The following is a 14,505-nucleotide window of genomic DNA, read 5'->3' on the forward strand; positions in this document are numbered from 1 at the left end:
TGTATGGTTTGTTATGTGGCTTTCTTTACTTGTATTTTATTTCTATAACCTTTAGCAGGGTATTTAAGTCCCTGGGCACAAAAACTAATGTACTATTCTTCGGAGCTGCTCCAGCTAGCACTCCTTCCAGCCCTGAGCTCTCTATTCCTGAAGGGATTCTTTTTATGGAGGCAGAGTCTCGTTTATGTCCCAGACAGTGGTGTGATTTATCCTTTGTGTGTGTGTTGGTAGTTGTGGCAACTTCTGGAGAGAGTTGCTGTAACAAAAAAGGCAGGACCAGCCACTGGGTGTTAAATAATAATTTACTGATTAGTTAAAGGCAAATTAAAGTCCATTTTTAAATGAGTGTGCAGATACAGATGATTCTTTGTACAGTAAAGCGTTTCATTCTGGGTAGGTGACCTTTACTTCAACAAACTGGTTGAGCTTCCCAATTGGTTGTGTAATTGTGCACTAAAGTTCAACCAGCGGCTCACCTGGGATTCCTATGTTAGGGGTCCTCTTTTAGTATAGCAAAATCTTTCCTACCTCAATTTCCAGATTTTCCCCAATCAGCCAGCCCAGTATCCTAGTCCCTTGTGGGGAGATTTGGATGGGGTCTCGATGATCTTACATGATTCCTTTAGTTGTTTTGAAAGGGTGACTCCTCTGGCTGAAATGTCTGTGATTCAGGAACCTGCTATACCAGCCTGGCTGCCAGGGAGGAGTGGCTCAAAACCTTCTCACAAAAAAAAAAAAAGAGAGAGAAAAATACATTCCTAATCAAAAATCTTACCAGACTGCTGTCCTTCTGTCACAAGTGCTTGTCACATTCAGGGAGTGAATGGGCACACTGGTCTTCAGCCCCTGTCCCCTGAGTCTAGCCAACAAGGATGACCTTTCCCAAATGGGCAGAGTTTAAACCCAGTCCCTTCCAAAAATAGGATTCTTCTAGCCTTCAAACGTCTCACACAGCCAAGCTGTCACACGTGCGTGCCCCTTTCAGGGAGTGAATGGGCTCACTGGTCTTCAGTCCTGGAGTGAGAGTCACTCAGGGCCTCCAGCAAAAAGTGGTCCTTACTGTAACTAAACTCTGAGAGACCTTCTGGCAGGGTGTGCACAGAGGAGACTCCTCTCAAAAAGCCGAGAGCTGATGAGGCAGGGAGGCCTCACCAGGGAGGGATAAACATACATCCTTACTGCTCTGTGTCTGTTTCTAGCCACACCTTAAACTGAAAAATGGTTGGTAAGGCAAAGAGCAGCCAATCCCAGCTCTCCTAGATGGCAGGATGGCGAGGGGGTTGCAAAGTTCAAGAGTTTTAATTAACTGGAATGGACACTAAGAGAATTTAGTGGTGGACTGGGGTGGTCCTGACACATTTCATTATTTTTATTTTGCTGGTTTAAAAAAAACGATGATAAGAAAATAGTGCCAATGGTTTTGATAAGGAGAAGGAATACTAGCTTTAATTGTTTCTTTATGTCCATGGATTTCTTACCACTTATACCTATGATATTGCTTCTGGGTAGAGAGGAAAGGCCCAGTCACTGGTACAGAGGATAGGAGAGGGTGGAGGAGGAGGCAGAGAAGAAGGATGAGTTTATAATATCTTTGAGATATAAATCCCAGTAGTCCTGACCAGAATTTATTTATGCTCCCTAGTAAGAACATAAGAACATAAGAACATGCCATACTGGGACAGACCAAGGGTCCATCAAGCCCAGCATCCTGTTTCCAACAGTGGCCAATCCAGGCCATAAGAACCTGGCAAATACCCAAAAACTAAGTCTATTCCATGTAACCATTGCTAATGGCAGTGGCTATTCTCTAAGTGAACTTAATAGCAGGTAATGGACTTCTCCTCCAAGAACTTATCCAATCCTTTTTTAAACACTATCCGAAAGAGTAAATAACCGATTCACATCTACCCGTTCTAGACCTCTCATAATTTTAAACACCTCTATCATATCCCCCCTCAGCCGTCTCTTCTCCAAGCTGAAAAGTCCTAACCTCTTTAGTCTTTCCTCATAGGGGAGCTGTTCCATCCCCTTTATCATTTTGGTCGCCCTTCTCTGTACCTTCTCCATCGCAAATATATCTTTTTTGAGATGCGGCAACCAGAATTGTGCACAGTATTCAAGGTGCAGTCTCACCATGGAGCGATACAGAGGCATTATGACATTTTCCGTTTTATTCACCATTCCCTTTCTAATAATTCCCAACATTCTGTTTGCTTTTTTGACTGCCGCAGCACACTGAACCGATGATTTCAATGTGTTATCTACTATGACGCCCAGATTTCTTTCTTGGGTGGTAGCTCCTAATATGGAACCTGACATTGTGTAACTATAGCATGGGTTATTTTTCCCTAGATGCATCACCTTGTACTTATCAGTTCTGCTTATGTACAACCCCAAGTTTTGGGGATAGTGGGACCAAACTGGCAGAAGTCAGAGTTGCAGAATCCACAGAAATAGACCAAGGAAACATCAGGAAAACTACCCTGACTGTATAGCATGTTTTCAAAAATCTCTTTAGTTCCATTCCAAGCAGTGACTGATTTCTGAAACATATTGGGACACTAGACTGGTGATGAGGATGTCAGAATGTGAACCAAATTTCCACTGGAACTACCCTCCAGCAGAGCAGATTCAAACCCAGCTCTCCTTGAAAACAAAGCAATAAAATAATCCAGAAATGTACAGACATTCCAACTGCAATGCTGAAAAGAGAGAAGGAAAGTTAGTGCTTTATTTTGCATAACCAGCTAGGGATGTGCATTTGTTTTAAAAAGACTTGTAATCCAAAAAGAATCAGATATTTCTGTTTCAGTTCGTTTTACCCCAAAATAAATGTGCAATCTCCCCTGCCATTCCCCCTTCCCCTCCCCCATATATACCAATATATTTTCAGGTTCATTTATTTCAGAAAATAGTGGCACTGTTTTCTAAAATGCAGTAAAATGAATAACTAAATAAAAAAAGCCAAGAAAATGAAAAAAACAAATAAAACAAAGTGAACCAACAAAATTATTCATGCACATCCCTAGAACCTACTGATGTCTTTCTTATTCCAGAATTCAGAGGCCAATTTAACTGTTTCATAGAATCAGATCTGAATCCATGTTGGGTTTTTTTCTTCCAAAACTCCTTCACATTCACCAGGTGCACATTTTCCCAGAATTAAAGTGTTCATGGTTTTTCTTCCATGATCAGAACTAACTGGGAACACTGGGTAGAATGGCTAGAAAATCCATTTGTAGTGGTAAGGGAGGATAATAATAAAGAGACAGACTCTTTCACTTTGGAAGAGATGATTTATATTAAATCTTCAAGACTCTGCCAGAAACATGGAACAATGTTGATTTCTCAAAGCTAAAACATTTCTAATGAAGTATTTCAAACCTCTTCAGAATGTGAATTTTGAGCATTGCATGCTTATCTAAATTCATGAATAAGAAAATGAAAATGTGGATGCATTTAATTCTTACTTGTACCACCTGGTATCCTCCTGTACTTTTGGAAATACAGATCAGGAAATAAGGAGGCACATTATCCAAGATTAGTTATCTGCTAAACTAGGATAACAAATTCAGAGGTATCCTGATATCACAATTACCAAAATCTTGGATCTTGAGAGAGCAAATGCAGCTGCAGAAACTCAAGCGATTTAGCAAAATTACTTTTATAAGTGAACAGAACCAAATCATGTTAAACCTGGAGGATTTAGTAGGCCAGATTGATAAACTAAAGAGTGGCAAATCACCTGTACTGGATTGAATGCGTCCCAGGGTTCTAAAGGAACTCAAAAATCAAATTTTAGATCTATTAGTAAAAATTTGTAGCCTATCATTAAAATCCTCCATTATACCTGAAGACTGGAGGGTAGCCAATATAACCCCAATATTTAGAAAGGGCTCGAGGGGAGATCTGGGGAACTACAGACTGGTTAGCCTGACTTCAGTGCCAGGAAAAATAGTGGAAACTATTCCAAATATCTAAATAGACATGGTTTAATGGAACACAGCCAGCATGGATTTACCCAAGGGAAGTCTTGCTTCACAAATATGCTTTATTTTTTTGAAAGGGTTAATAAACATGTGGATAAAGATGAACCAGTAGATGTAGTGTATTTGGATTTTCAAAAGGCGTTTGACAAAGTCCCTCATGAGAGGCTTCTAAGAAAACTAAAAAAGTCATGAATAGGAGGCAATGTTCTTTCGTGGATTATAAACTGGTTATAAGACAGGAAACAGGAGGACCTTGCGAAACTGGAAGATTAGGCATCCAAATGGCAGATGAAATTTAATGTGGACAAGAGCAAGTTGATGCATATAGGAAAAATCAACCCATGCTGTAGTTACACAATGCTAGGTTCCACTTTAGGAGCTACCACCCAGGAAAAAGATCTAGGCATCATAGTGGATAATTCATTGATGTTGCCGGCTCAGTGTGCTGCAGCAGTGAAAAAGGAAACAGAATGTTAGGAATTATTAGGAATGGAATGGTAAATGAAATAGAAAATGTCATAATGCCTCTGTATCGCTCCAAGGTGAGACTGCACCTTGAGTACTGTGTACAATTGTGGTTGCATCTCAAAAAAGATATAGTTGCACTGGAGAAGGTACAGAGAAGGGTGACCAAAATGATAAAGGGGATGGAACAGCTCCCCTGTGAATAAAGGTTTAAGAGGTTAGGGCTGTTCAGCTTGGAGAAGAAACGACTGAGGGGGGATATGATAGAGGTCTATAACTTCATGAGAAGTCTAGAATGGGTAAATGTGAATCAGTTATTTACTCTTTTGGATAATAGAAGGACTAGGGGCACTCCATGATGTTAGAAAATAGCACATTTAAAACAAATCAGATACAATTCTTTTTAACTCAATGCACAATTAAACTCTGGAATTTTATGCCAGAGGATGTGGTTAGGGCAGTTAGTGTAGCTGGGTTTAAAAGAAGTTTGGATAAATTCCTGGAGGAGAAATCCATTAACTGCTATTAATCAAGTTGACATAGGGAAGAGCCACTGTTGATACTGGCATTAGTAGCATGGGATCTACTTAATGTTTGGTTATTTACCAGGTACTTGTAATCTGGATTGACCTCTGCTGGAAACAGGATACTGGGCTTGATGGGCCCTCGGTCTGATCCAATATGGCAACTTCTTATGTTCTTAGCTTAACTGAAAATGCTTCTGTTATTCACATTCCCTCAAGCATATTTGCCTCTTGTCACATTTCAGATACCCAGAAGTCTAAAAGACCCACTGTCAAGTGCTACAGTTCTGGTAGGATTTTTCTTCACCAAAATATTTACCTGGATAAAGGTACTGACTGCTGAGCTTGTTAAAAATAGAACCACTTTCAAAGAGTATGTTTCTCTTTCAATGCCAGCTATTGTGGTTCTATACAAACATTCATTTATGAGCACAGGAGAGACCAAGTTACTGAGCTTAAACCTGATAGGTAAAGATGTTTATGCATTCACAATATTTTTCATCAAACACTTAAAATGCTAATACAAGAATACACTCTGGAGGTACTTAATCACTGGAGCATTAGTTAATATGAACACTCAACAAACTGATGCACTACATAACAAACTGGTACCAAATGCAATGCCAGAATATATGTCTATGGGCATGTGAAACTCCTGCCAACATGTAGCATGTTATTAGCTCATATTATTTCAAAGGACTTGTCTATAATGGCCCCTATCTTTATAGTGGTCAATGGCCTTGACACTACTCAGCTATCAGACAGCTGTTGAAATGGTACTAATCCAGGTAGTCTGTGCCATGCAATCTGACAGGCTGGATTATCTATTATAGTGGTATACTGCCATGCTTCAGAAAATTGGAAAACTAAAATGCAAATAAAGCAAGTTAAAATTCAAAGGAATCCATCGGACTTGTAACTTTGCGCCCACATTTGGCTAAGATATCAGTCAAGGCATTCAAATGGGGCATCTCACTAATGCTGGTATGCTTCATCACCTGGAAAAGCAGCTTCTGCTAGCACTGCATCTGCAGAGGGTAGCAATATAGCCTGGGGACCCCTTCTGCCCCTGCTCCTCCTTTCCCTATTCTTGACATGATTGATTTTGCCACTGGGGGTTTGAATATTAAAATGATTATATATTTCTCAGTGTTACCATAACTGACTGTACTTCCACTAACTATGCAATGCTAATATGTGTGTGTGGGGGGGGGGGGGACGACACACAGAGGCAATGCTGCACTGAGTATAACACTGTGTGCACTAATTCTGACACTGCTGAGTTTAGTGGCAGGCTCCACAACACAGCCTGGCATGCATTGCACTTAGCGCTCACCTACCTACTGCCCACTGCCCATCCTGCCCACTTCCCACTATCCAGGCAGAGACAAACTCAGTAGCAGCTCTGCAAGCAACTCTCCACACTCTGCCAACAGCCTCTACAAAAGGAGATAAAAAACAAAGAGCTTCTGCAGCTGAGCTTGGCTGACTTTCTCTAATGACTGGCACCTTGACAGTCTAAAATGGGCATTAGTCAAAACGTTGTTTAGGAAAAGTTAACTAGGAACTCAGAGAGAGTTCAGTGTACTTCACAGACAATTCCTTCAGAAGGAATACATAGCAAATCTCAGACATGCTCTGTCTTCATGATCAGTGTCACTGGATCTGGTGTGCAGTGATAGGTTGGACTGGAAAAATGCTTCACTGTGATACATCGTCTCTACTGTCTTCTTGACTAGTCTGTCCTTCCCATGTCTGTAGCTAGCTGCTCTATACTTTATATCAATTCCTAACTGAACCCCTATTGCTCTCTCATGGATTTCCATGAGGCCATTGATTTTAATGGCTCATGGAAATCATTAATTTCAAAATGAATGAAACAAATAGAATTTGTTTAATTTGGGAATCCCTCTCCATTCATTAGAGGACCCCCATAAAGAATGAATTGGACCCAGTTTGTTTTGGGATGTCCATTTGTTTTAAACAAATGCACGTCCCTATCACTGGACATGCAGAGAAATTTTCTAAAAACTTCAGATTTATTTATACTTAAGTGTGAACTTAAATTATTCTCCACAAACATACTGATGCCACTTTTGTAGAACAAATATTGTGCCTAGTAATTTGTCCTCCATCTGTGCACAATTTCTTTCTGTCTTTGAAAATAATCATGTCGCATAAGCAATTAGTCTGTTCCTTTGTAATAACTTAGAATCTAGTCCAGCCTTGCACGCATTACTCTGAATTCCTATGCCCTCTTTGGAATATAAAATTTCAATACTGGTACAGAGGAAATGGTTTCTTTCAGTTTTATGAAGCTAATTCTTTTTCAGGCTGCCACGACTCTCTTAATGGTGCAGTAGAGGGTTGCTTTGTTTGGAGCATGCCGTGATAGATATCTATTAATTCCTAACAACCTTTGTAATACGTTGCTTGTCTTTGGCAGAAGTATATCTGTTATGACATCCAGTTTGGTTTCTTCTGCTTACTTGTCTCTCTCAGATATGTGTTGCATTTTTTCAGCTTATGCGTTTTGTCACCTTTGGGCTTCATATTAAATTAATTCTGCTGCTTTCTCTATCACCTTCTTCAAAATATTATCATGTTATTCCTTGGGAGCTTCTTCAATCAACATATAAGGCCTAATATACTAATGGGGGTTTTCCCTTTTTTGTGTCTATGAGGAAAATGCATAGTAGACAGGCCCATAATTAAATATCACAGAGATACCTACTATGCCCACAAAGTGTTAAATATTTTCATACAGGAATAGCTTACTTGCTGATGTTATACCAGAAAGAAACCTGTGCAATTTATTGGGGATTGAATATACACAAATCTACAGACACCTTCTAGTTTGATCTGCCAGTACCTATACTTTTCATCTAAAGTCATATTAAGACCTTTATTTTCTAAGATTTCAGGGAATATTTTTTCCTGTACTGATACTGATAAATGTCAAATGATGCTTTTTAACCATTTTATTTAAGTCTCTAACGAGGGGGTATCATTAGTACCGGGAATACAGGGCCCATGCTCGAGTGCAAACATCTATGTCCCGAGTCTCAGCTGCATACCTCAGGGTGGCGGCAGAGCCACAGCGTCAGGGGCGGATTGGCCTATCGGGGCTTTGGATGTGCCCCCTTTGGCCAGTCTAATGATTCACATGGTTAGTGTTAATCACAGCAGCCCCATGCCTGTGGGGCCTCTGCGACCAATGCCAAGCCCAGCTGCATGTCTACATTGGGAGCTTCCTCTGAGGCTCTTTCCAAATACTTCTCCTGTGGCAGCAACTCCATAATTCTTTTCCCACTACTGTCTTGGACCCCTTCCCCCATCTTCAACTGCAGAGGGGGAGAGAGGGCAGCTGCCTTTCTCACTGGCTTGAGTTCTGTCTCTCCTTGTGGGAGGTGACCCAACAGTCTCACCATTTGCTCCATGCCTTCTGCTCCTCTACCCCATCATTGGGCTGCAGCAAAAATACAAAACTAAAGAGAAACAAGGCCTTGCAGTCTGCCTCTTCCTATGGCAAGGGACACTTTCTCCCTCAGCAACAGGGAGACAGACAGCCCACCAGACCCTATTATCACATTCTTTTCCTACATCCCAATGTGAGTAAAAAAATTATTTAAAACAAGTTAATCACAGGCATGCTGTTTCTTCTGAATTTGGGTGGGCAAGTGGAGAATATGTGAGTGATCCAATCAGTTAGAGTTTGTGTGAGTCAGTGAATGTGTATGACTCAGCATTTGTGTGTGCATGTCGATGAACATGTGAGTGGGTATGATTATGAGTGAGAGTGCATGACAGTGTTTGTGTGAGTGAACATGTGTGTGTATCAGTGAATGTGTAAAGAGGTATATGTGCATGACTGAGCATTTGTATGTGTCTATGTATCAGTGTGTGTCTGAGCATTTAACTGTGTGTGTGTTTGAGCATGTTAGAGTGTGTGTGAGTGTATGTGAGTGCATGATAGTGTTTGAGTAAGTGAATATGTGAGTGCATATGCCTGAGTGTTTCTGTGTGTTAGCAAGAGTGACTGAGCATTTGTGTGTGTGTGTGTGTGTGTGTGTCTGTGTGTGACTGAGCATTTGTATATGAATCAGTGAGCAACTGAGCATTTGAGGGTATATGTCAGTGAGTTTGTGAGAAAGTATGTGTGCGTGACTGAGCATTTGTGTCAGCCAGTGAGCATGTGACAGTGTGTGTGTGTGGGTCAGTGTGCATGTGAGACTGAGTGTGTGTATGTTTGTGTGTATGTTAGAGAATATGTGTGTATATGAGCATGAGAGAAGAAAGTCTGTGTACATCACCTACCCTGTCAATCTCAGGCTTTTCAAATTAAAAGTTCCCAGGTATTTATTTAATTTGATTTAAGAGCAGGTTATTTTTTATCCTTATTGCTTTTAATTGTTGTATAATTATTTTTGATATTTTGAAATATTTTGTTGTTGTTTAGAAAAATGTTTAAAAATGTTATGGTGAATTTTTAGTTATTGGATATTCTATTTAACAAATTTTGAAATATTTCTTCTTTTTATTAGCATGGTTTTACTATTATGATTTATGTTTTATATTTTTTTGATTTTATTGTTTATTTTAAGAGGAATGATTTTGTTTCTGTTTTTCCATTATTGTACTGCATACAATCTGGCTTGTGATTTCCAATTCACTTTTTGTGTGCATGTTTCTATTTATACTTTATGTTCTATTTATTCTATATTTGGTGAGTACTTGTCAAGTGTGACTGAGGTAAAATATTCTGCTAACATGTAGGTTCTATGTAGGGATTTTTAGCAGCCTGGCTTGACCTGTTTTATAATAGGAGGTATATTGGTGTTTTAGGGCCTGAAGGATAATCTGCAGTGTTGTTTTTTTAATAGGTAGAATTGTTACTGTTTGAGTGCTGAAAATTAGTGACATTTTGGTATGGGGAGTATACTATATTGTACTTCAGTATAATCATAGCTTTCTGAGGACCAAACCCACACCCATTGTGCTTTACAACAGGCTAAATACCATATGAATTCAGTGTTTTGTTTTTTATTTCAAGATTTTTTGTTTGGCACCACAGCAGTACAAGTAAATATAACATATATGAAAGTATGTGTGTGTGGGGGGGGGGGGGGGCACGTAGAAGGACCTATGAGCCCATGCATGGATCTTTTACGTACCTAGCAACGCCCCTGTCTCTAAGATCCAGACCCTATCAAAATGCCATATTTTTCTGGCCAAAAGGTCCATCTGGACTATCCAGTCTGCCAAGTTATTCCCGTCCATATCACTATGGATATATACCTGCTGCCAGCTCAGTGACACCACTTGTAAGATACTCCTTATTCAAGACAGTTGCTGTCATCTTCTTTCTTTGTACTCTATCATCTTAGACAAATAAGCATATAAGATTCCCTGTTTAGTTCACCTCCAGTGCTTCTTCCTTCCAATATATATCCACAAAACTTTGTAATAATCTAAATAGTTACCAATACTAGCAAGACTGTTGTTTGAATATCCAGCCTCCTAGGTATGGTATCAGGTGTGGTCTGATGAGAGCTTGAAATATGTAGAGAGGAAGTTTCAGTAGAAAAAAGTTACATAGAATCAATTCCCTTTTCCAGATAGAATTATCGCAATACTCCATCACTTCAAATTTATAGCTCCATCGCTTCAAATTTATAGTTCCAAAAATTCTCTGCTGTGACATTCACAGAAATATCTTGAATTATATAGAAATTGTAAATTAGAATTTTACTCAGTATCCTCCATGTTTTAAATTTTTGTAACCCATCTCATGTCTGTCCCAAGATGGAGGCAGGGCCAGTGCTAGATTTTTTTGCTGCCCTGTGAGAACAATTACTGTGCTGCACTACCACCACCCCTGCCCCTGTTCATTTATTCTCTGTCCTAGGCCCACCAAAATATAGTGACAAACCAAAATCTATCAAAAATGCACCAATCGATACAGCGAACTGATAAAACTAAACCAAAACAATCTAGAGCAGTGCTCTATCGCTGTCAATAAAGTCAACTTTTAAATGATTTATGTTGTTTTTTATGTTATTTTAGTAAAGTATATCCCTACACTATGAGTGGTATAAATTTTGTCAAAGTGTGTTAAAATTATTTACTTAAATGATAAATGGAGTTAGAGAAAGGTTTCATACGTAGTGTAGGTGCCCAGCACCACTGTTAAGTGGTTTATAATCATTAACCTTCCTCCTCCTCCTTAAGTTCTTTTTTTGTGGTTTTTTTGAAATTTGTGTTATCCCAAAGGAAACCTAAGGACTCTTCCATGGCGGTATTATTATATGCGTTTTCTGCGTTGTTAACTATGTGAGACTCAAAGAGATGTTAATAAAGAGTATAAAAACAGACTTCCCCGATTGTTGTTGGTATATCCGTCTTCTTAATGATGATCCCGACATGAACGTTGCATGTTTCAGACGTGCAAGCCTTTCCTCAGGGGCCTTGATGAATCCTAAAAACCAACTTCACGGGGTCTGCAACTCTTTTTCTCAGCGATTCCTGAAGTACTGGTTGTCTCTGCCACGAGGCGATCTTCCTCTGTCGATCGCCAGGAAGAATAGTCCGTCGGGTTGGTGCTGACCCCTTTTATTTGTGTCAACAGGGGCAAAATCGGCCAATGAGCGTCCTCAGAGAAGTGAAAAAGTTCATGACGTCGCAGTCGGACTTGATAGGGAACTTGCTGAGGCGATAGCTATCAGATGTGCGGACCTGAAAGAGTCACTATAACCACAATTATTCATGACTCGTTCTCATTTCACCGGTGACGTGATATCTCCAACCTGATTGAGAACTTAAAACACATGGGGTCTCGTTAAGCGATGCGGACCTGAAAGGGCATACTTAGTTGCGCTGCTTTTAATAGCGTAATACAAAACTATAAATACCAAAATATAGGCCAGCTCCCTTCAGTGATACAAACTTTAAAAACTGACAGCCCCCCATACTAATGGCTGGAGCAAGGGTATTAGGTGCCCTAGGTGAACCTTATAGCCTTGCACAATGCCCCCCACCCCACCCCATTCCACATACACAATTAAGAGTTATGTATTTATATTTTATGTGAAAAATATCAAAGTACAGTATTCTGAAGGAAAAAAATATCATTTACATTATATTTATATGCACTGCTGTGATGTCAACCAGAAATCCCTGCAAAAAAAATACCTGGAACCAGGGCCGGCAAAAGCACTAGGCGAGCTAGGCTTGGGCCTAGGACACCAACCATTAGGGGGCGCTGCCACCGCTCACGAGCCAATGAGGCAGGATGAGGTGACCTCCTCAGGCAGCAGACATTTGAAGGGGTAAAAAGTGCCCCTTCAAAATTCTACCCAGCTCCCACCTCACCCTGCATTCCCGCCCATTACAAATAAAAAGTAAAAATGACCAATTGTCTTAAAAATTATTTATTAAAATGTCCAATGAATGAGAAACAAAATACCCAAATTTCACCCAACTCAGGCGAGTTTCGACCCCACATGGGGCTGCGTTAAGGGCTGTAAAACATTATTAATAAAAATATTAGATGATAAAATCTATATTAAAAAAATAGAAAAAAGCAAAATGCAAAATACAAAATGCACAATCTGACCACTTACACTTTAAATAATTTGTAATAAAATAACTTGTAATAGAATAACACATATTGTGGCAATCTGGAAGGAATCATAATATAAGCATCTAAAAGTATGATTCTATGCATGCAAAAAAGAAAAAACAATGGGATAGATTTTCAAAGGGTTACGCACATAACTTACGCGTGTAACCCCGAAAACCTGCTCCTTCGCATGCTGAGCCTATTTTGCATAGGCTCGGCGACTCACGCAAGCCCCGGGACGCGTGTATTTCCCGGGGCTTTGAAAAAGGGGCGGGAAGGGGCGAGGCCGTGGGCGGTCTGCCGGTCCAGGGCCGGACCGAGGCCGCCGGCACAGTGGCTGTGCCAGGGGATGGCGCGCCAGCAACTGGCCGGTGCGCTCTGGCAGGCGTAACTATTGAAAACAAGGTAAGGGGGATTTAGATAGGGCTGGGGGGTGGGTTAGATAGGGGAAGGGAGGGGAAGGTGGGGGGGAATGAAAGGAAAGTTCCCTCCGAGGCTGCTCTGATTTCGGAGCGACCTCGGAGGAAACGGGGAAAGCCATCGGGGCTCCCCTAGGGCTCGGCGCTCGCATGTTATAAAATCAGGTGTACATTTGTGCACGCCAGGTAGCGTGCACAAATGTACCCCGTGCGCGCAGGTTAGAAAATCTGCCCAGTATGTATTGAAATGGAAGGAAAAGTATACCATATGATTAGGGCTAATTCATCAAAAAATAATTACTATTATTCCCGAAGTAAAATGAACTTTGTCTCTTCTTGACAATTCATTCTTGTCTGTTACTGCATCAGTTTCATCCAATCTGTTTCCTTTAATTACAAACAACTCAGTCATTTTACATAATACCCACTACTCATCTATACACCTTGTTTTGATAAATAAAATCATTTACGTCAACATACATAGGGGCCGATGCAATAAATTAGCATAGAAAGCGGGCGCTGAACAGTCAGCGCCAGCTTTCTTAATGCGCCCCATGTGCCCCAAAGGCGGGCGCCATGCAATATTTAAATTAGGGGGTCATGTTAGCAAGGAGACGCTAAGGTCGCTTGCACGATCCTAGCGCATCCTTGCTAACGAGAACCCAATCTGTTTTTGTGACTCGGTATTTTTTTACAATAAAATATCTGGCCGTCTATATTATTCCACAGTTGTTCATGCATATTGAGCATACATCAGGTTCCAACACTATGCCGTTTTTGTATTAAAAAAAATGTTTCCTCTCCAGCCGTGGTCAATGCATAATTTTACTTGTCATGTTCATAATTGTGTGGGTTCTGACTGACCTCTCTAAGATCAACGATTGCTGAAAAATGATCAGGGTTTTTAAATTGCATTAATCATAAATGATTTAGTCTATGGAAATATTTTTTATAGTAAATGATCTGGCCCTCTATGTTACACCGCATAGAGGGTATAACATAGCGGGAGCTGACTGTTCAGCGCCCGCTTTCTATGCTAATTTATTGCATCGGCCCCTAGGTATGTTGACGTAAATGATTTTATTTATCATAACAAGGTGTATAGATGAGTAGTGGGTATTATGTAAAATGATTGAGTTGTTTGTAATTAAAGGAAACAGATTGGATGAAACTGATGCAGTAACAGACAAGAATGAATTCTTAAGAAGAGACAAAGTTCATTTTACTTCGGGAATAATAATAATTATTTTTGATGAATTAGCCCTAATTATATGGTATACCTTTCCTTCCATTTCAATACACATTGTTTTTTTGTTTTTTTTGCATGCATAGAATCATACTTTAAATGCTTATATTATTTATTTATTTATTTTTATATACCGACATTCAATCTGAGATATCACATCGATTTACATTCAGGTACTGTAGGTATTTCCCTATCCCCAGAGGGATTACAATCTATGATTCCTTCCAGATTGCCACAATAT

The sequence above is a fragment of the Rhinatrema bivittatum genome, chromosome 2 (assembly GCF_901001135.1).
Source record: "Rhinatrema bivittatum chromosome 2, aRhiBiv1.1, whole genome shotgun sequence".
Lineage (NCBI taxonomy): Eukaryota > Metazoa > Chordata > Amphibia > Gymnophiona > Rhinatrematidae > Rhinatrema > Rhinatrema bivittatum.